The sequence below is a fragment of the Aotus nancymaae genome, unplaced genomic scaffold (assembly GCF_030222135.1).
Source record: "Aotus nancymaae isolate 86718 unplaced genomic scaffold, 86718_ANA_hifiasm-v0.15.2.pri h1tg000067l, whole genome shotgun sequence".
In the NCBI taxonomy this organism is placed as follows: Eukaryota; Metazoa; Chordata; class Mammalia; order Primates; family Aotidae; genus Aotus; species Aotus nancymaae.
The window spans coordinates 6,644,391-6,668,014 of NW_026988482.1; the positions used below are offsets into that span (position 1 = coordinate 6,644,391).

Below are 23,624 nucleotides of genomic sequence, written 5' to 3' on the forward strand. Positions count from 1 at the left end.
ACTTTAAAATCTTTTGATTCCTCCCAGTTTCTGATATTTTAAGTTTAAATCATAGTCCCCTTTTCTAGACTTTACATTCTGTGTTTCAACCCAATTTCCCAGTACTTCTCAACAACCACCCCTGCTATGACCAGCCTGGTTTCCTCCTTTCCCAGGGGCACACCATGCTCGCCCCTTCTGCCATGCTTTCTTTTCTAATGTCCCCTACTTTTCCCCTCCACTTATATCTCCTACTTTGAGACAGAGATCCATGTCATTTCCTTCATTTGGGTAAACTTCCTTTTAACCTTGAGGAGACTTCTAGAAAAAAGAATTAACTGATAGTTTGTAAACTCTTAAAAAAAAAAGAAAACAATAATCACTAAGAGCCAGCCAGCACAATTTTAAAAACCTGCTCAAACAAACTATATCTTCATTTCCATTAGAGTTTGACTAGATTGATATGCTATGGACATGTCTTTACTTATAAAGTATTTTGTTCTCCTGATATGTTTGAGCAACTACAAAAATGTAAGCTATATAAGAATAGGTGGTTTTGTAGCTGATCAAACATGTGTACCCAAAGAATATTGATTTATGGATCAATATTAAACTAAAGGTTTCTAATAACATGTTTCAGAACTCTATTCTCTTTTTACCTTTTTATTTTTTAATTTTTTTTTGGTTGCTTTAATTTCAGATAGAACTCTGTTCTCAATCTTGACTGTTCAATGTTTATTTACTAATAATTTGGGTGAAATCGTGGTAACTAAGTAGATGTAGTTGGCTGAAAAGGTTACTTACTATGACAGAGGACAGCCAAAATGATCTTCATAGTTTGGTAAAGTGGGCTAAAACCAAAATGTGAAATGTAAAGAGGTTGCACGTCAGGCTCTGTATTTCATCTCCAAATTTAATTGAGAAAAGAACGAGGGGGTTCTCTCACAAGGACAAGTCATTGGATTTAGAACCCACCTAGGTAATCCAGGATGATCTCATTTTGAGATCCTTAATCACATCTGCAAAGCCTCCTTTGCCAAATACAGTCACATTCATAGATTCCAGGGATTTGACATGGATTCCTTCTGAGGGGCCGCCACTCAGCCTGCTACAAAGAGGGGCTTGGAGCCATCTTGTGTGTGGCTTTGCATCCCTTGCTCTCTCCTCCTCGTAGACTGCTGCCTTGGCTCAGGGTCACCTCAAAACTGCCTATTTTCTTTTGGGAGGTAGAGGGGTGGTTAAAAACTCAGAAGGTAAGAAGGACCAGGTATGATCAGACTGGTTATGAAGGGAGTTCTGGAACTTGGAGCAGAGGCTTTGGGCAGGACCAGCTTCCCGTCAGGTTCAAGTGTTCCTTTGTCTATCACATTCTGTCCTTGGCTGCTGCACACCCTCCCATGGCATCTCAGCTTAGGAAATCCAACGCTCTCCCCACAGTTACAGGGCCCCTGACTACTCTTTTTGGGCCTCAGATTTGATCCTTGATCTCTCTGCTTTGGCCACACTGGCCTTCTTCCTCTTGGTTCTTGAGCAAGCCAACCTCATTCTTGCCTCTAAACCTTTACAGTGGCTCTTCCTTTGGCTGAAACACTGTTCCTTTCTACTTGCTTCACACCTGATTCCTTTGCTTAAAACACTATTTCTTCCACTCACTCCTCAGTTCCCATTCCTCTCCACTCAAACATCTCTCCTTCTCAGTGAGTCCTAAATATTGAGTTTCCCCACTCACCCTGTTCTCTTATCATCACAGTACTTGTCACCCCCTGAAATTTCCTGGTTTGTCTGTTCTCCACCCTCCTGCTGGAATGTCAGTCCCAGGAGAATAGGGGTCTTGTCAGATGGCAGGTAGCAAGTGTTCACTTTGCAACTCCGGAGGAAACTGGGGTTCGTTCTCAGACCCATGAAATCCAACTAAGATCAGCTGAAGCCCTTTCCACATGTACCTCAAAGCCTCAAACCCCAGCATATCCTCAGGATTTTAGCAGAATCTGGAGTGGCTCCTGTTCTCCAGGTCACCCCTGCCCCAGAGCTTCTGCTTTCTTCTACAGCTTTTCTGTCGATCCAGACATGAATCTTGGCCTCTTCCTCAGTTCCCACAAGAAAACCCCCTCTCTTAAGTAGCCGCTGACATTTACCAAGCAGTTACTATGTTCCAGGCACAGGTCCAAGCACTTTGTATGAGCTACATCACTTCATCCTACCTGAAAAGCAGGTGAAATGTGCCCATTTTACAGATGAGGCAGCTAAAGCCCAGAGAGGTTAAGCAAATTACCTAAAACCACCCAGCAAGGAAGGGATAGAACCAGGATTCACACTCGGGAAAACTGTTTGTGTTCGATCCCAACACAGGAAAGAAAAATAAAAATGAGGGTAGAGCTAGGTACTTGGCTTAATGTAGCTCATGGGGCAAAGACTTAGGAAAGTACTAAATTAAGAATATAATGCACTAAAAATCTGAAATAATCTTGATGTGGATTTATAAAAGTATAACATCCAGATTAAGGAATTTGATAGTTCCACATTTTTTTTCTCCATCAGTTTTCATTTGAGTATTCAGTCTTGAGTATTATATTTTAAAGGGAGCTTGAAATTAAAGTACCTGTATTATTTTTCTATTGCTCTCATAAACTATCACAGACTCTGTGGTTTAAAAACAACACAAGTTTATCTTACAATTCTGTAGGTCAGAAGACCAACATGGGTCTTGCTAGGCTAAACCAGGGTGTCCTTGGGGCTGATTTGTTTCTGGAGGCACTAGGGAAAAATCGGTTTTCTTGCCCTTCCCAGCTTCTAGAGACCACCTGCAGTCCTCCAAGTCCCCCTTCCTCCATCTTCGAAGCCAGCAAGAGCTAGTCAAGTCGTCATATCACATCTCCCTGACCACAGCTGGGAGGGAAAGGTTCACTGCTTTTAAAGAATTCATGTGATTAGGTTGGACTCCTCTGGATAATCTCCCCATCTCAAAGTCCTAACATTAATCACATCTGCAAAGTCCCCCTTGCCATGGAAGGTGACATATTCCCAGGTTCTTGGGATTAGGACATGGACATCTTTGGGGAGTGCATCATTTTGCCTATCACAGTGCTTGTTGCAGAAGATCCCCAGGTTAGTGAAGGGGTCAAATTGGATACAGAGAGTCAGACTAAGAATTTATTGCCTGGGAGAGAATAAGATAAGGTTTATAAAGTGATTAGTGCTGTAAGTACGTAATAAATGGGTGCTGCTTCGAAGGCTAATGGTAGACATTATAAGGCCAGGCGTGCTGGCTCACACCTGTAATCCCAGCACTTTGGGAGTCTGAGGCAAGGGGGGCAGATCATCTGAGGTCAAGAGTTTGAGACCACCCTGGCCAACAAGGTGAAAACCCATCTTTACTAAAAATACAAAAATTAGCTGGGCATGGTCATGGATGTCTGTAATCCCAGGTGCCCAGGATGCTGAGGCAAGAGAATTGCTTGAACCTGGGAGGCAGAGGTTGCAGTGAGCTAAGATCACACCACTGCACTCCAGCCTAGACAACAGATTGAGACTGTGTCAAAAAAAGGAAAGGAAAGGAAGGAAGGAAGGAAGGAGAGAGGGAGGGAGGAGAGAGGGAGAGAGAGAGAAAGGAAGAAAAGAAGAAAGAAAAGAAAGAATGAACAGGGCCGGGCGCGGTGGCTCACGCCTGTAATCCCAGCACTTTGGGAGGCCGAGGCGGGTGGATCACGAGTTCAAGAGATCGAGACCATCCTGGTCAACATGGTGAAACCCCGTCTCTACTAAAAATACAAAAAATTAGCTGGGCATGGTGGCGCGTGCCTGTAATCCCAGCTACTCAGGAGGCTGAGGCAGGAGAATTGCCTGAACCCGGGAGGCAGAGGTTGCGGTGAGCCGAGATCGCGCCATTGCACTCCAGCCTGGATAAGAGCGAAACTCCGTCTCAAAAGAAAAAAAAAAAAAAAGAAAGAAAGAACGAACAAAAGAAAGAAATCACAGAAATACCGTAGCTCCGAAGGGAAGCAGCTTAGGAATGTGGCAGGAGGCGAAGCAATGTCATATTTTATCTTGCAAAGAATAGAATTGGGATCCACCTTCTCGCTTTCCATCAGATCAGCCGGTGGTTTGAATGTCAGAAAGTACTATGTTTACCAAGAACTGTGCATTGTTCCTTTCACTAGTAAGCGAGTGGGGAGAAGGGAGATGGTGGAGGACTGCAGTGGAGAAGCAACTTTCTGGCCTTTTCTGCCATGATTGTGCAATGCATAGATTCTGAGGAGGAAGGAAAAGTTGTTTTTTAAATGGAGAGTTTCAAAAAGGAGCCTCAGTCTCCTGAGTAGCTGGGATTACAGGCGCCCGCCACCACGCCCAGCTAATTTTTGTATTTTTAGTAGAGACAGGTTTTACCACGTTGGTCAGGCTGATCTCGAACACTTGACCTCAGGTGGTCCGCCCGCCTCGGCCTCCCAAAGTGCAGGATTACAGGAGGTGTGAGCCACCTCGGGCAGCTGGGAAAATTTTATGAAAGGAGGAAGGCAAGCTATTTGAAGCTCAGAGGACTATCCTTTTCCTTTTTTTTTTTTTTCCCCCAGGAACATATGGGAGAGAAATCCCCTCGGAAACCAAAGCTCAGCCATCAGAGATTATAAGATTTTCCAGGCTTTCCCTATGTTCTTCCTTACATTTGTCTCTTTAAACACATTTAAGTCGACCTTTGAGAAGTTGCTGATAAGCAGCTGTTATCACACAAGAGTTAGATTAACAAACCCTCCCACCTCGCTCTGTTGGGTGGTAGCTTCCAAGGCCGCTGTAAATGTGTGTTAGTGTGAACCTGATCCAGGAACAGCCAGGAAGGGAGCAAAGTTTAGTTTAGTCTGGAGGAAACTGCCGACTGCTGGTGGTTCCGTGCTGTCTGTCCAGACTTCAGCTCGGTGTAAGTAGTTTTTAAAAAACTATTACGACACTTTAAAGTAAAAAGGATTGTAAGAATACTTTCCATCAAAAATTTAATCAAATTTCTACCTGGCTCTAAATCTTACAGATTAGACCTACTTAAAAGAAAGTTTCAGCACTCAGCAGTCGTTTTACTTTTTAAAATGGAAAGGCAAGCCGTGAGATGTCTCAGCCAGTGGACTGCTGAAACAGGTCGTGTGTGCATGAAGAGACTGCTAATATCTTGTCTTACGTTGAGTGAAAGTGTTTGTGGTTAGAAAATAAAAGCAAGTATGTATCTAGTGCCTGGAGATCGTTTCTGAGCAGTCCTAGTGTTCTTTCCAGTTGCTTTTCCTCTGGTTTAGGTTCATAGTTACAGATTCATGTTAACAGATATTTAGTGGTCTCTCAGATAATTAAATTGGAGGTTTTGATATTCAAAGAAATTAAATGAATGAGAATAAAGTAGAAGGTAATACCCTGTAACAGGATGTTGGGATCCTACATTTAAGAGCAACAGAATGTATTTTCAAAGAGTAAGAACTTTGTACAGCAGATAGAAGTGGCAAGCAGCCTGAGATTTCACGCATCTTTGAAGAAATCTGTTTTCTTAAGATTTGACATCTGTATGGATTTTTCAGCCTAAATTCCCAGTACTATGGTGCGTAAAGTAAGTTTCATATGTGAAATTAGAGTTGCTGTGTTTCAGCTGTTGTAATTCTATCTCGAGATTAGGATCCAGGAACCACACATTGTTACACAAACATATTGACTTTATTAATGCAGCTATGAGAATGTTAAGGTCACATGTGGTATTGGAACGGCTGATATTTTCTAGTTTCCTTTTACCACAATGCATTTTTTAAAAACCTGGTACATGTCAATTTTATGACTTTAGGTAAATAAAAGGTCTGAAGGCTGGCTGTTAGCCAGTAGCCTTTCAAATCACTGGAGGAGTGCTCAGAAGAGAGATGGATTTATGTAGACGTTCACTGGGTTTCCCCTTCCTCCGTCTTCATCTCAGACCTCAGTCTATTCTCTAGCCTGCTTCTTGTTTCTGCTGTACTGAGTGGAAGCCCAGATGATGGTGCTGGGCCCCAGCTGAATCTTGGTGAGATGTAAGTCCAGGACCCATTGTTCCAAGAAGGCTCTAGGGCTACAATGAAGTGAAAACCTTTACTCACTGTCTAGCTTTCTGAATCTCGTGACTCTAGCCTCTTGAACTAATTAACTTATCCAAGTCAATACCTTCTGCTGGGCCAAGTTGCTAATTTAATTGTTGGTTGATGGGAAGGAATGGAGGACTGCGGGGTTTCCTGGGAAAGAAGCCAGTGTGACAGGTGACATTGTTACCAGGGAAGCAGCTATTTTCTCATGGGATTTGAAATATTTCAGTCTTTTAACAACCTGGAAGGCTATACCAGTGTGTGCCAGCTGAATCGTAACCAAGCCCCTTTGAAAAAGCTTTTTTAACCTCCGGGGTGCCTATACCATCCAGACCACTGCTCCTGCCCTGCAAAGCGGCCCTCACGAGCTGGCTTTCAAGCATGTGTTTTACATCCTTGCCTGCCATTGTTCTCACTCAGGTTGCTCCAGCTACACAGGTGTTTTGCTTTCTCTTGAACACATCAAGCCTGCTCCTGCCTTAGGGCATCTGCTGCCTAGAAAGCTTTTCCCCATCATTGTTTCTTCCCACCCTTCTTTCAGGTCTCTATTCAAATGGCTCCTCCTCAGAGAGGCCTTCCCAGACTACCCTAACTAAAATGGCACCGCTACTCCACTTCCACCACAAGGCTGCTTTTTCCTTTACCCTAATTTAATCTTTTTTTTTAAAATAGCCCCCGGCAGTATTTATTTTATAAATTTTTAAAATGCGTACATATATGTATGCCTCTGTGTGTGTGTGTTGCGTATGTGGGATATGTATTTGGTCTTTCTCCCTAGAAGGTAAGTTCTATGAGGGCAAGAACTTTGTCTCGTTCAGTGCCACACTGTCAGTGCCCAGGACAGTGCCTACCTGACATGTAGTAGACACTTGGTAAACTGCTGTATAAGTCAATTCGTGTCATTAAAATTTATTTCCAACCATAGGAATTTTTTGAACAGGTGATATATTCACATTTCCAAGACCAAGACATATCAAGTTATACACTGAAAAGTTCCCACCCCAGCCTATCCTCCATCCATTCAGTTCCCATCAGGGTCTCTAAGCCATGGCTATTATCTTTCCACGTATCTTTCCAGAGTTTCTTGATATATACGTAAGGAAATATAAAATAGAAATAGATTCTTTTTTTTTTTTTTTTGAGATGGAGACTCACTGTGTCACCCAAGCTGGAGTGCAGTGGCATAATCTTGGCTCACTGCAACCTCTGCCTCCTGGATCCAAGCAATTCTCCTGCCTCAGCCTCCTGAGTAGCTGGGACTACAGGCATCTGCCACCACACCGGGCTAATATTTTCCTTTTTAGTAGAGACAGGGTTTCACTATGTTAGCAGGCTGGTCTTGAACTCCTGACCTCGTGATCCACCCGCCTCAGCCTCTCAAAGTCCTGAGATTACAGGCCTGAGCCACTGCACCCCGCCAAGTATAGATTCTTACTTCTCTCCTTTTTACACATAACATTATACGTAATGTTCTAAATGTTTTCACTTGTAATATATGTTGAGTCTCTTTTCATGTAAGTACATAGAAAACATCCTTATTTTTATTTATTTATTTATTTGTTTGTTTGTAGAAAGTGGTTTATTTAAAGAGAGAGAGAAACAGGAGAAGGAGAGAGAAACAGCTAACTCTCACACTGAGTGAGAGAATCCAGAAAGATAGAATCCAGGAGAGGAAAGCAGCTTCCACACTGAGTGGAAGGGAACAGAGAGAGAGAGATGGAGTTTAGGAGGGGAAGACAGGCTTCCACGAGAGAGTGTGGTAGGGAACTCCAGAGGGGAAATCTAGGAGAGAGAAAGATGGCTTCCACAAAGGGAGTGTTCGTGGAAGGGGACCCAACACGGAGCCCCACATCCTTATTTTTAAATAGCTGCCTACTACTCCATCGTACAGATGTACTAGTCACCTCTTGATAGACGTTTTGGTTGTTTCCAGTATCTTCCTATTATAAATAATGCTGAGGTTCATAACCTTGTACATACATAATTTCATACATGCATGCAGTATATCCATATGATTAAATTCCCCAAAGTAGAATTACTGGATCCAAAGGTATCATAAATATTGCCTAACTGCCTTCTTTAGGGATTATTCCAATGTGTACACCCCCCATTATAAGAGCACTGTTTCTCAAATCCCTGCCAACAGAGTCATCAGACTTTTGGATTTTTGCCAGTTTGATAGGTTAAATAATGGTCTCGGCATAGTGTTTGTTTTTAGAATTTACAATAAAATTTGTGTTAAAGGTTTTAAAAATAATTTTCATTTTTAATTGTGGTTAAAAGACATAACATAAAATGGTTACTATTGTAACCATTTTTAAGTGTACAGTTCGGTGGTGTTAAGTATATTCACATTCTTGTGCAACAGATTTCCCGGACTTTTCTGTCTTGTGAAACTGAGATTCTATACTCATTAAATAACAACTCTGCATTTCCTCCTCCCACTATCCCCTAGCAACTACCATTCTACTTTCTGTTTCGATGAATGACTACTTTAGTAGCTATCTCATATAAGTGGAATCACATGGCAATTGTTCTTTTGCGGGTGGCTTATTTCACTTAGCCTAATGTCCTTATCCACTATGTAGTATATGGCAGGATTTTCTTCATTTTTACGGTGAACAATATCCTGTTGTATGTATATGCCATATCCTGTTTATCCATTCATTCATCAGTGGATATTTGGGTTGCTTCTACCTCTTGGCTATTGCGAATAAGGCCTCTATGAACATGGATGTGCAGATATATCTTTGAGATCCTGCCTTCAGTTCTTTTGGATATATACCCAGCAATGGGATTGTTGGATCCTATGGTAAGTCTATTTTTAATTTTTTGAGGAACCACCATACTGTTTTCCATAGCAGCTGTACCATTTTATCATAGTTTTAATTTGTATTTCTTTCATTATGAGAGGGGTTGGGCATCTTTTCATATTTAAAATAAATGCCTTTTTCTTCTCTGAACTCTTTATATTCTTTGTCAGTAATGGAATTTTTTCCTATTATTAATTTGATAACATTTTTTGTTCTTGTGCCCTTGAGTTTTCCAAATTTATAAGCTAGTCTAGCAGTCATACATACAGATGTGGAATAAGACTGCCTAGGTTTGAATTCTAGATCTGCTAAGCTGTGCAATCTTGATTGGACAAGTTACTGAACCTTTCTGAGCCACATTTTCTTATTTGTTAAATTGGAATAACATTGGATTGTTGTAAAGATGAGATGTCTCAGCCTCCTAAGTAGCTGGGATTATAGGCAAGTGACACTGCGCCCGGCTAATTTTTGTATTTTTAGTAGAGATGGAGTTTCATCATGTTGGCCAGGCTGGTCTCAAGCTCCTGACCTCAAGTGATCTGCCCGCCTCGGCCTCCCAAAGTGCTGGGATTACAGGCGTGAGCCACCGTGCCCTGCCAACAAATGGATTTTCTTATGGAGGGAAAAAAAGTTTCATGTCTCTCTCACTGTACACAAAACTGCAATAGACATGGATCTACTGATACATAGACATGGATCATAGATCTAAACATAGAACCAGAAACCTTAAAAAAAAAAAAAAAAGAGGAAAATATCTTAGCAATCTTGGGTTATGCAAAGATTTCTTAAGCAGGACACCGAAAGCACTAATCATGAAAGTACATTAAATACAATGAAATGAACTTACTTATTGCAAGATCTTCTTAGGACCTTTAATATGTTAATGTTTCTAGTAGGAGGGCTGTGCAGCATTTTCCAAAGTGTTTGCTCACAGGATCCTTTATTCATCTGGAGCATGGAACATACTTGGGGAAGTGTTGCTTTGATTCTCTCCTCAAAACATACAATTTTTGAGTGCTATAATAAGCCCCCCTTTGGTACAAATTAATATAATTAAGTCCACTTCCCTTAAAGAACTAAAGAAAACCCTTCTGCCCAAAGAGCTGTGATTACACCCCATCCCATATTCTCGGGTTGACCAGCCACCTGTTGCAATTACTCTAGGCTAATGTCACATTACAGCAGAATTCACCATAGTAAGAGGGGCAAAGAGTGACTGAAGGTGCAATGCATTTTTCATTTTCCTTACTACAGGTTCCATATATATTGTCCCTCAGTATTGGTGAAGAATTTGTTCCAGGATCTCCTGGGGATAACAAAATCCAAGGATGTTCAAATCCCTTATATAAAATCTGTATAACCTATGCACATCCTCTCGTATACTTTAAATCATCTCTAATTATTTATAATGCCTAGTGCAATGTAAATGCTATGTGAATCATTGTTATACTGTATTGTTTATGAAATAAGAAAGCCTGTACATGTTCAGTACAGATGCAATTTTTTCCCCAAATATTTTCAACTTACGGAGAGTGGGGAGGATAAGGAGGGCCTACTGTGCTTGCTTGGCCTGCTCAGCCCTAGTCTCTTACTGCCTAGCAAACACCAGGTTATCAACCCTTTGCTTCTTTCAACTCAGCTCCCATAGTCCTAGTTCCTAGTTGCTTGAAGGCCTGTAGACTGACAGTCTGTATGCATTCTAGATTTCTGTGGCGTGCCTGGTCTCTGACTCATAGTTCACTGACCTAACCAGTTTCCCCCACCTGCTGTTGCTGCCCATGAACGGAAGTTTTCTGGGATATGAGTTGTCACATAAGAAGGAGAGGAACCAGAAGAGAAAGTAGAGGCCAAACTTCACCTTAACTAGAATTTGAGCCAAGCCTCATCCTGTTCAGAAAAAGAAACCTCAGAAATAAGTCAAAATGGTGTGTAATGCCAGAATAAATATAAAAAGAAAAGAAATTGGCTGGGCATGGTGGCTCACACCTGTAATCTCAACACTTTGGGAGGCCAAGGTGGGTGGATCACTTGAGGTTCAGAGTTTGAGACCAGCCTGGACAATATGGTGAAACTCCATCTCTACTAAAAACACAAAAATTAGCCGGGCATGGTTGTGCGTGCCTGTAGTTGCAGCTACTTAGGAGGCTGAGGCAGGAGAACCGCTTGAACCCAGGAGGCAGAGGTTGCAGTTAGCTGAGATGGTGCCACTGCACTCCAGCCTGGGTAGCAGTGAGACTGTCTCAAAAAAATAAATAAATAAAAAGAAAGGAAAGTTTAAGGAAGTATCCCTATAATATTTCTGGGTTGTATTTTAAAAATGGAACTACTGTCATAGATACCAGTTTCTCCTGAATGTGGAAAGCTAATACTGAGCTATGGAAATGTCATCAATGTCATCTGAATAGGGCTTACAAGATACACTACACATGACTGGAAGTTAAAAGGCTTCAATTTTAGAGCTGCCACTGATTTGCCTTTTGATAGTAAAATATACTCTTAGAGAAAAAAAATTATCCTCCCCTTATTGCAAAAAAAAAATGTATGAACATATGTGTGTTTATGTCTGTATGTATGTACATGTACACCAGGATCGGTCCCAGATACTTCCTCATGTGCTGTCTCATTTAATCATCTGTCTGTGTCTTGGCTCCTCAACCTGGAAAATGGGATAATAATATCTCATTCTGCCTTCCTCACAGAACAACAAATGTGATTATAATAAGACAATAAAATATACTACTTTGAGTATGACTCTGTAATTAAAGACTAAATCTTTTTTAAAACAATTTTTAAAATAAAAATAGAGATTAGGTCTCACTATGTTGCCCAGGTTGGTCTTGAACTCCTGAGCTCAAGTGATCCTCCCACCTCAGCCTCCCAAAGTGCTAGGATTCTAGCTGTAAGCCGTCGCACCCGGCCTAACCACTTGGTCTTGAATGTTGTGAGATGTGTAGCAGTGGTTTCCACAGCAAAATGATGTGATCAATCTTGGTAAAATTCATTTCAAAATACACTTGCAGTACAAACTTAGAACAGGCGATTTACACAGGATGTTTCACAGGCACTTACAGAGCACCTGAGAAGTATAGCAGCCTTTTCTCTAAGTCTCAATAAAGGCAACACAAAGTAAACACACGCTTTGTGGTATTTTATGACACGTCTCCTCTAAGAAAAACAGGCAAGAGAAACACTTAGGAAATAAGTGGAGGCAGAATGGCAACACAGATGATAAGGAAAACTTGAAAACTGATTTTTGGCCTGTGTTAAGATAAAATGGGCAGTTAGAAGATGATGAGAAGTTTTACAGAAGGCAGGTAGGGGGTTGTGGGGGGTGAAAGGAAAGAGGCTTATGTAATTCTAATACTTATTAACCTGGACCTACTCGTGGAGAGAAACTTGATCTCTTTTCTAGCAGCCTGATTCTTTATTATAATCAGAAGGTTTAGGAACTACTGGGCCTCATCTCTAGGCTGTCTTTCCACTGTCCATCCTGTTTTCAGAATTTAATAATACAGTGGGGGTGGGGAGGGGACACAGTAGCTGCCAAGTATCTAGAAAACTACAAATTTTCCTCACTAACGTTCCCTAAAGTAACTAGGTCAACACAAACTAGGAAACAAGCTCATCAAGGAAAGACCATAAAAAGTCACTAATTGAAAAATTGGAAAGAACTGCCTGTATAATCTATTATCTGAAAAATGATTGGATGATGAGACCCATAGGAATAGACATGCAAAACAGTGGCCAGGTGCAGTGGCTCACACCTGTAATCTCAGCACTTTAGGAGGCCAAGGCAAGCAGATCACTTGAGGTCAGGAGTTCTAGACCAGCCTGGCCAACATGGTGAAACCCTCCCTATACTAAAAATACAAAAAATTAGCTGGGAGTGGTGGTGTACTCCTGTAATCCCAGCTACAAGGGAGGCTGAGGCAGGAGAATCGCTTGAACCCAGGAGATGGAGGTTGCAGTGAGCCAAGATTGTGCCACTGCACTCCAGCCTGGACGACAGAGGGAGACTACATCTCAAAAAAAAAAAAAGACATGAAAAACAAGTGACTTATATGGGTGCTTTAAGAAACTGTACAAAGGAAATATTTTTGCTAGAATTTTTTCCAGTCAAAAGGCTCAAGAATCAAGTGTTCCAACAATGTGCTTAAGAAATTATATAAGAAATGCCTTAGAAGCCGGAAGTAGCAAGTTGGAAATCACTAACATATAAGTGGATGTTAATAGTGCTGGTTCACTGAATAAGGAAAGTATTATGAAAACCTTAGAACTCAGTACAGAAATTGCCTTCATTCTATAACATTGCCCCATCGCTATCAAATGAATTCTTCAATTTTGGTATTTATTTTTTATTTCTAGCATTTTTTTCTTGATTCTTTTTATACTTTCCATCTCTGTGGTCAACGTCCCCATTTGTTTATGCTCCCCTTTCCCCCTAGATCCTTTAACAGAGGGAATAATTGTGATGGCAGTTACACGAATCCACACATAAGTCAAAAGTCTTTAGAACTATACATCATAAAAAGTCAATTTTACTGTGTGCTAATTTACAAAGAATGGGATTCTGGCCTGTTGAAAGCAAAAATAATAATGTATAATACAGTTAATACATATAAAGAAGTAAAATGCATAATAACAAGAGCACAAAAGGTAGAAACAAAATAGTACGGTATATGAGGTAGACTGTAATAAGTTAAAATTATAAAATGCTATTTCTAGGCTGGGCTCAGTGGCTCATGCCTGTAATCCCAGCACTTTGGGAGGCCAAGGTGGGCAGGTCACCTGAGGTCAAGAGTTGGAGACCAGCCTGACCAACAGAGAGAAACCCCATCTGTATTACAAATACAAAAGTTAGCCAGGTGTGGTGGCGGGTGCCTGTAATCCCAGTGACTCGGGAGGTTGAGGTAGGAGAATCGCTTGAATCCGGGAGGTGGAGGTGGCACTGAGCCGAGATTGCGCCACTGCACTCCAGCCTGGGTGACAGAGCAAGACTCTGTCTCAAAAAAATGAAATGAAATGAAATGAAATGCTATCTCTAGAACAGTGTGTTCTCAAAGTGTGTTCTACAGACCAGCAGCAGCAGCATTACCTGGGGTTAGAGATGAAATTTTTGGGCTCCACCCCAGGCCTAACTGAATCAGGAACTCTGGGGTTATGGTACCACGATTTGTTTTTCTGTGATTCTGATGCGTGTTAAAGTTTATGAAACATTGCTTTAGAGCAGGGGCCAGGGAATTTTTTTCTATAAAGAGCCACATAATAAATATGTTTAGGTTTTGTGAGTCATGTAGTCTCTGTAGCAACTACTTAACTCTGCCATCGTCGCACAAATGCAGCTAGAGACAATAAATAAATGAAGGAGAGGGGCTGTGTTTTAATGAAGTGTTATTTATAAAAATAAGCAGCCAGCTGGATTTGGCCGACGGGCTATAGTTTGCCTACCTCTGCTTTAGAGCAACTATTCACACACAGATACAGCTAAAATGGTGAAAAGAAAATAAAAGGAAACATTAAAACATACAGACAGCCCTCACTTTGCATAGTAATATGGGACTATAAAAATGATCGCACAAGCTGACATTATGCAAAGCACTTTTAATAACCAATGGGAAAAATTATAATCATTTTGTGACCTTTAATTCTTTTTTTTCTTTTTTGTCAAAATATGTTTGGGAAGGAGTGGAGGGGAGGTGTTTTATTGACTGGAAAGATGCACCAGGGAACTTTCTAGAGGTTATAAAAATGTTTTGTGTCTTGTTTTGGGTGGTGGTTACATGAATGTATAGCATTGTCAACATTTATTATACTGAGCATGTGAGATTATGAATTTCATGTATATAAAGAATATATAATCAAAGACTTTTTAATAGTGGAAAATAAAGGTGTAGAATAAAGTCTGCAGTTCACATTAGGTGACTTTCTTATCGCACATAAAACCTGACGTAAATTATGGGGTACCTCCCTGAATCCAAGGAGAAGAGGTGACAGGGCATTCTAGGGAGGAGAAACAGTGAGGTCTTGCAGCCTAGTAAGTTGGGAGAAGGAGCAGTTCCATTTGACTAGAGTGAATATTAGGGAAGCGGCAGGAAATTAGGACAGAGAAGTTGCTAAAGACGCATCAGGAATGACTTTGTGTACCAAGTTAAGGAATGTGTACTTTATCCTGAGGATGATGAGCAACTTCCTTAATATATTTCAGGGCTTAAGTGTCCCTCTTCTTCCTATAAGGACACAGTCACTGGATTTAGAACCTATCTCATATGGTTTTTGGTTGTGTCCCCACCCAAAATTTCATGTTCAGTTGTAATCTGCATAATCCCTACATGTCAAGGGCAGGACCAGGTGGAGGTAATTAGATCATGGGGGCAGTTGGTCCTATGCTGTTCTTGTGATAGTGAGTGAGTCTCATGAGATCTGATGGTTTTGTAAGTTTCTGGCATTTCCCCTGCTGGCACTCACTCTGTTCTGCCACCTTTGAAGAAGGTGCTTGCTTCTCCTTTGCCTTCCACCATGATTGTAAGTTTCCTGAGGCCTCCCCAGCATTGTCGAACTGCGAGTCAATTAAATCTCTTTCCTTTATAAACTACCCAGTCTCGGCTATTTCTTCATAGCAGTGTGAGAAAGGACTATTACACCATCCTATCCAGTCTGACCTCATATTAACTTAACTAATATAATACTTTATTTCCAAATAAAGTCACATTCTGAGGTTCTGGGTAGATGTGAATTTTGGGGGCATACTATTCAACACACCACAACACAAAATAGTGTCCTGCCAAAATTCATATCCACCAGAACTTCAAAATGTGACCTTATTTGGAAACAGGATCTTTATAGATGCAATTAGTTACATATGAGGTCATAGTGGTTATGGTAGACTCTAAATCCAACGACTGGTGTTCTTATAAGAAGAGGAGAGGACACACAGAGGTATATATAGGGAAGAAGGCCATATAAAGACAGAGGTTGAGACTGGATTGAAGGAGCTATAAGCAAAGGAGCATCAAAGATTTCCAGGAGCCATCAGAAGCTATGAAGAGACAAGGAAGGGTTTTTTCCTAGAGTCTTCAGCGGGAACATGGGCCTGCCAACACCTTGATTTTGGAGTTCTAGCCTCCAGGACTATAAAAGAAAAAATTTCTGTTGTTTTAAGCCACCCAATTTGTGATAATTTGTTAAAGTATGCCCAGGAAACTAATGCAATGTTTAACCCACATTCTGCTTTCTGTGTTAAGCCTGTGATAGTGGTTTTAAGGAATATCTAAAATCTTTTTTTATTTCTCCCTTCAAGAGGTATACCCTAATTCCTCACCCCTTGAGTGTGGGCTGCACCTAATGACTTGCTTCCAATGAACAGCATAAAGAAGAACTAAGAGTCTTCAAGTCTCCAGCCTTGGAGGCCAGGTCAGAGGTTGGCAAACTGTAGTCCACAGGCGGACTGCCTATTTTGTAAATAAAGTTTTATTGGAACATGTCATACCCATTTATTAGTGTATTGTATATGACTGTTTTTACATGACAATAACTGAGATGAGTAGTTGTGATACAGACTATAAGGCATACAAGCCTAAAATATTTACTATTTAGCACTTTAAGAACAAGTTTGCCAAGCTCTGAACTAGGTCATAAGAAGCACTGCAGCTTTTTGCTTGCTGTAAATAACTTGCTCTAGGGGAAGCCAGCTGCCTCGTCATGAGGACACTCAGATGTCCCTGCAGAAAGGCCCACGTGACAAGGAACCAAGGCCTCCTGCAAACAGCCATGTGAGTGAACAATTTTGGAAGTAGTTCCTCCAGCCTTCAGGGGACTACATCCCTGGTCAACTGCTTGACTGCAACTTAATGAGAGACGCTGAGCCAGAACCACCCACCCATGCTGCTCTGAGATTCCCGCCCCTCGGAGACTGTGTGAGATAATAAATGTTCATCGTTTTAAGTTGTTAAGTTTTGGGGCAATCTGCATGCTGCAGTGCACAAGTGATATACTCATCTGTCCCTTCTGCAGTTTTCAATGCAACCTGCAAGCTTCTCTGCATGTCTTAGCTATGCCACAGGCTTTTGCTATTTTAGAAATATGCTGGTAAATGAGATTTCATATAAAGAAACTCCAAGATGACATAGATAAGACTTTTAGGAAACAAAGGACATTGGAAGGCAAGAATAAGTTCATAATTCTCCTAACTCTCTAGTACAATACTAGGTGTGATTGTTGCTACTGATATTAGGTCTATAAATCATGCTAATTTGAGTCATCAGGCAAGATGTTTGTTATGTTACTCACTATTATTTATATAAAAAGGAGGAGTATTGGAGTATGCCATTATAATCTTTATTAGGTGCTTTATAAATGCTTTCTATAAATGGAAAGCAAGTTGGCACTAGTTGGAATGGTGTGAAGTTCTGTGGGCATATAATTTTTTCTTGCTACATAACAATATAATCACAAACTTAGTGGCTCAAAACAATACACATTTGTTACCCGAGTTACTGGGCATGGCCTAGCTGTGTCCTCCTCTTCAGGTCTCACATAGCTTCAGTCAGGGTTGGGTTCTCATCTGGATGCTCAACTGGGGAACTCATAGACATACGTTATTAACACCATTCAGTTCCTTGTGGTTTTAGGGTGTGGTTATAGTACCGAGAACTACAGCTTTTTGGTTTTTTTTCTGCCTGTTGGCTAAAGTCTGCCCTTAGGTCATAGAGGCCACCACATTTCCTTGCCACAGGGGGTTCCCAACTTGGCCACTACCCTCCTCATAGCTAGCAAGGGAGGGAGAGACTCCAGACAAGTGCTAGTTTTATATAGCATAATCACATATTGTGTGCATGTAATCATGTTCGTCCCAGCACCTTTACTGTATTCTATTGATTGGAAGCAAGTATTACACTCAAAGAGAGGGAATCATACAAGGATGTGAACACTAGAAGGTAAGGATCATGGAGGCCTCCTTAAAAGTTTGTCTGCCTAATGGGCCTGGAGATTATGCAAATCCCATTTGCAGGGTGGAATTAATGCCTTATCAAAGATGGTTTCTGTACCTCAAAAGGCGATGGAGTGCCTTGTTTTTATTTTTTTCTTCTTCTGTGCTGCAAATAGACAACTCTCAGAAGGGTATTTTTTTTTTTTTTTGAGATGGAGTCTCGCTCTGTTGCCAGGCTGGAGTGCAGTGTCATGATCTCTGCTCACTGCAACCTCCGTCTCACAGGTTCAAGTGATTCTCCTGCCTCAGCCTCCCGAGTAGCTGGGACTGCAGGCACACGCCACCATGCCCAGCTAATTTTTGTATTTTTAGTAGAAATGGGGTTTCACCATGTTGGCCAGGATGATCTCGATCTCTTGACCTCGTAATCTGCTTGACCTCCCAAAGTGCTGGGATTATAGGCGTGAGCCACTGCGCCTGGCTGAGTATTTTTTAATGACTAGAAATGGAATAATAAAAAGCAGTGGGGTAAAAGATATACACGGTCCCAAAACATACCTTCAAACTGGAGTGTACTGTAGCTAGAAACAGCTTTGCTTAGAAATTGACCTAAGCAAAGGCTTCCTGCATATGAGGAGCCAAAGGTGGTATTTTTAGGAGCATAAAGGGAACCCATTTCCAGAAGATCAAAGATACAGTGCAAAAACTTCTATTGTTTGTTCCAATAGATGTGAAAGATCACAAATCTACCTTGCTATAGAATATGCATGCATTCATTCACTTAGAAAATTGCTATTGAATATTTCTCATACACAAGGGCCTTTGCTAGTTACTACCCAATTTTGCATATGTTGATGGAGTATGTCTGTGAGAAAGAGAAAGAGTGCCACCATCTCCTATGGGTCTGGGAAGAGGCATAGAGGCACAGGTGCCTAGTATCTGCTAGTCCTGGTATATAGTGTTTTTTCAAGAAGTTTGATGGTAAAGAAAAGGGAAGTGAATAGATAAGTCAGAAGGAAATTTCAAAAAGGAGAGACATGGACATGCTTATAGGCAAAGGAGAAAGCCAACCAGTAAGAAGAGACTTGATGATCTGTGACAAAGGAATCTGTTACATAGTAGGTGCTCAGTTAGTTATCTTACCCTCTCCTTGCACAGTTTCTCCTCACTTCTTTTTTCTTTTTTTTTTTTTGAGATGGAGTCTCGCTCTGTCACCCAGGCTGGAGTGCAATGGGGCAATCTCTGCTCACTGCAACCTGCGTCTCCCAGGTTCAAGTGATTCTCCTGCCTCAGCCTCCCTAGTAGCTGGGACTACAGGCATGTGCCACCACGTCCAGCTAATTTTTGTATTTTTAGTAGAGATGGGTTTTCACCCTGTTAGACAGGATGGTGTCGATCTCCTGACCTCATGATCCACCTGCCTTGACTTCCCAAAGTGTTGAGATTACAGGCGTGAGCTACCACGCCCCGCCTCTTTTTTCTTAAATGTATATTATACTGCTCTAGTATATGCTATACATGGCAGTAGATACCAAACTGAATTGCGCTTGACCCCTTTCCCTTTATGCACCATCCAACTTGGAAATATTATCAGCCATTTAATAATCTCTTCTTCCACCCCTCTCATCAGCCTTTGGCCCTTCCTCCTCCAACTATGCCCAACACAGAGTACCTCCTTAATCATATTTTCAGCTGCCATGTTGATTACTTTGCATCCTCAGTGAGGCCGTCATGGCTGATTGGTGGCCTCCCATTTCTGTCTATTGTTTCCCACATTGGCTGTCAAAACCTCTCTTGCTCCATACAATTCTAAACCTAACAGCTTTCCCTTTCACCAGGTAACTCTGCCTTCTATAATTTTATCGGAAATGAGATTTTGCAACTTTGTTTCTACTAATCTCATAATTTTTTTTTTTTTTTTGAGATGGAGTCTTGCTCTGTCACCCAGGCTGGAGTGTAGTGGCATGATCTCAGCTCACTGCAACCTCTGCCTCCCGGGTTCAAGTGATTCTCCTGCCTCAGCCTCCTGAGTAGCTGGGATGACAGGCACGCGCCACCATGCCCAGCTAATTTTTGTATTTTTAGTAGAGACAGGGTTTCACCGTGTTGGCCAGGCTGGTCTTTAACTCTTGACCTCAGGTGATCTGCCAGCCTTAGCCTCCCAGAACACTGGGATTACAGGTGTGAGCCACTGCGCCCAGCCCCATTTCTACTAATCTCATAATCTTTTATTGCCAGCTGCATTTTTCTGTTTCCTTGCAAAAAAGTACACAAACACACACACACACACACACACACACACACACACACACACACAAACACATACACCTTCTTCTGGTTAAGGCTTTTCATTCTAAACCTGCCCACCTCCTCAAAGTTTATCCCAGCTGTGACCATCCCTCACTCTAGTGAAAAGACACAGTGTCTATTACAGCATAGTGCAGAGGTCCCCAACCTCCTGGCCACTGACTGATGCTGGTCTGTGGCCTATTAGGAACCAGGCCACACAGCAGGAGATGAGCAGCAGACCAGTGAGCTAAGCATCGTCTGTGTTTACAGCTGCTCCCCATCACTCGCATTATTGCCTGAGCTCTGCCTCCTGTCAGATGAGCGATGGCATTAGATTCCATAGGAGCAAGAACCGTATTTCGAACTGCACGTGTGAGGGATCCAGGTTGCATGCTCTTTATGAGAATCTAATGCCTGATGATCTGTCATTGTCTCCCATCGCCTTCAGATGGGACCATCTAGTTGCAGGAAAACAAGCTCAGGGCTCCCACTGATTCTACATTACAGTGAGTTGTATAATTATTTCATTATATATTACAATATAATAATAGAAATAAAGTGCACAATACATGTAATGCACTTAAATTATCCTGAGGCCACCCGCTCCCATCCCACCCCTGAGTCCATTGTCTTCCATGAAACTGGTCCCTGGTGCCAAAAAGGTTGGGAACTGCTGGCATAGCTTATTACGGAATCATTTCTAGGCTATCTTGCTTAAATAAGAAGGGAAAATTGTAATGAGTTTTGTTTTTGTTTTACCTCACATACCTATCATTTGTTTGTGGTGAAACATTTAAAATCTATTCTAGCAATTTTCATGTGTGGAATACATTGTTATTAGCTGTAGTCACTGTGTATTGTACAAGAGATCTGAACTTCTTTCCAGCTGAAATTGTGTATCCTTGACCAACGTCTCCCCAAAACCCCAATAACAAGTTTTTTAAACTTAAAATAATTTAGTTAAAATAGCAGTGAACATTTATTACCTTACCAATTTTTGTAACTTTTCCCAAAAGCAATACATTTGTCCTTCACAGATAATCTAGAAATGTAGATTAAAAGAGAAGAAAATAAAATCACCAGTATCGCTATATCCAGAGATAGTTGTGATATACGATCTATATCCTTCATCTTTCTGGTCACATATATATGTTAGATCACCTAGTATCTATTATTGTGTTGTAAAATATCTATTATTTTTCACACTTTGTCATGAATATTTTAACCTGTTCTTATACATTTTAGTACATAACCTGTAAAGGTTTGAAGTGTTCTATTGAATAGTTTTATCATCATTTATTTAATACCTTCCATTGTTAGGAGTATTATATTATTCCCAGTTATTTTTGTTTTAAACAATTATGTGATGAAATCCTCGTAGCTGGCTTGTTTGGCAAAGTATTGATTATTTATTTAGAATTAATTTCCCAACTTGAATTTTGGGTCAAAAGAGATTAAAATTTGAAGCCTACTGATATCTATTGCCAAATTATACTTCAAAAGGGATGCAGCAATTATTTAACCATCAGCAGTATATAAGAGTACCTATTTTGCTACACCCTTTCCAAAGGGTGTGAAAGTTTTCTCTCTGACTTGCTTGTTCATGAACCTTTTCCTCCTCCTCCCTCTGCTTTGTTAGTGTGTTTACCTACCTTGATCATTTTTGAACTCACATTTGTTCAAGTCAGTAAAAGTGAACTTTGTACTTCATTTTTCTAATAGTTTTGAATTGAGGTGTTTGTAACACAAAGGAAGATAGACTTGTTTTTATATATAGGACAGACTAGAAATGATGTCTGTACATATAGACAGATCAAGCTGTAGCTTTACAAAGCCATTTAATTCTGTTCTGTGTAGCTTATTTACTGTGTTTCTTTATACATCTCTATTTACTCTATTTCTTATACATTGCCTTATTGATCATCGTTCAGAGGCCTGGAATAATCAATAGTTTAGTTAAAAGTAAAGCATGACATTGATCTCAGTCTACTTGTCTGACTTATAAATTATTCTTCAATAGTGCATTTTTTCTTTCATGTTTTTAAAATATATTTTTCAAGTTTGCAGTAGATGGCAGCAGCAGAAAGCATTCTCTCATTCCATTGAAAATGTCGTCAGGCATTTTTAGGGAACAATACAAAAGAACTTGCCCTAAATGTGAAGAACTTGTGATGGGGGCAATTTCAGAAATATAAATATAGCCGGGCACAGTGGCTCACGCCTGTAACCCCCACACTTTGGGAGGCCCAGGCGGGTGGGTCACCTGAGGTCAGAATTTCGAGTCCAGCCTGGCCAACCTCGTGAAACCTCGTCTCTACTAAAAATACAAATTAGCTGGGTATAGTGGTACATGCCTGTAATCCCAGCTACTCAGGAGGCTGAGGCAGGAGAATTGCTTGAACCTGGCAGGTAGAGGTTGCAATGAGCCTAGATTGCGCCATTGCACTCCAGTCTGGGCGACAAGAGCAACATTCCATCTCAAAAAACAAAGCAGAAAACTAAAGAAAGAAAGAAATATAAATGTAGCATGAAATTGGCGACTATTCCATAGCCCAACTCAACAGTGAGCTCCAACAAATACTCTCCTGGGGAAAATGTATTTAATTTTTCAAATGTTGTATTGTTTACTAATTACAGTATGTTTTACTGGCTTTCTGGAATTCTATTTTTTTCCTCCTATCTCTCTTTGTATTTACTTATAGTGAAGGCCACTTCAAGACACCAGCCTCTTTTCTAGAGGAATAGCCTTGTGAAGATGACCATTTATTATGGAGCCTTGAGTAATTTAATTAACTAAAAATACACGCTAAGAAAATGTGGCCTTTTTAGACCACTGCTTCCATTACGAATGATCTTTAATGGAGCTTCATTTTGGTCATTTTGCAATTTAGGCCCAATACATCTCTTGAGTATTTATAATAGTTTTCCCTAGATCATAATATTCCCCCTAAAGTTAGACAAGCATTTTCTGTAATCTACTCGTGACAAGATCAAGCAACACTGCCATAGGTGACCTATGGACAGGCCTGCTTTTCTTTCCAAACTATACTGGCAGGTGGATATTCTGTCCCATAGACCAGAGAGGCGGCTATAAGATAGACCCGGCCAGGCGCGGTGGCTCACGCCCGTAATCACAGCACTTTGGGAAGCTGAGGAAGGTGGATCATGAGGTCGAGAGATTGAGACTATCCCGGCCAACATGGTGAAACCCTGTCTTTTCTAAAAATACAAAAATTAGCTGTGTGTGGTGGCGCACGCCTGCAGTCCCAGCTACTCAGGAAGCTGAGGCAGGAGAATTGCTTGAACCTGGGAGCTGGAGGTTGCAGTGAACTGAGATAGCGCCACCATACTCCAGCCTGGGTGGCAGAGTGAGACTCCGTCTCAAAAAAAAAAAAAGGCCTAGCGGTTATGGGTTTTGAAAAAAAAGAGGAGCACTTCGTACTCTGGTTGGTTGAAAGCTAATGGTGATTTCAAAGGCAGAGAAATGAGATTGTTCTGAACTAGGAGCAAGCAGAGCCTGTGAGAATATAGTACTGTAATCAA

The 23,624-nt window shown here is 41.0% G+C and overlaps 1 protein-coding gene across 8 annotated transcripts in view; it reads left to right on the plus strand.

The window, feature by feature from the left end:
• The window catches only part of MAP3K13 (mitogen-activated protein kinase kinase kinase 13), a 195,493-nt gene that overhangs the window by 30,504 nt on the left and 141,365 nt on the right, over nt 1–23,624 (plus strand). For 2 of the 8 annotated variants that reach the window (XM_064366889.1, XM_012457718.3), the window contains exon 1: nt 4,372–4,888. The exons of 5 other annotated variants lie outside the window; for them this stretch is intronic. The gene's annotated coding sequence lies outside the window, so the exon portion shown is untranslated. Of the gene's footprint in view, nt 1–4,371; nt 4,889–16,427; nt 16,780–23,624 lie in introns of those variants that run through there. One more of the 8 variants, XM_064366892.1, reaches the window with a different exon arrangement.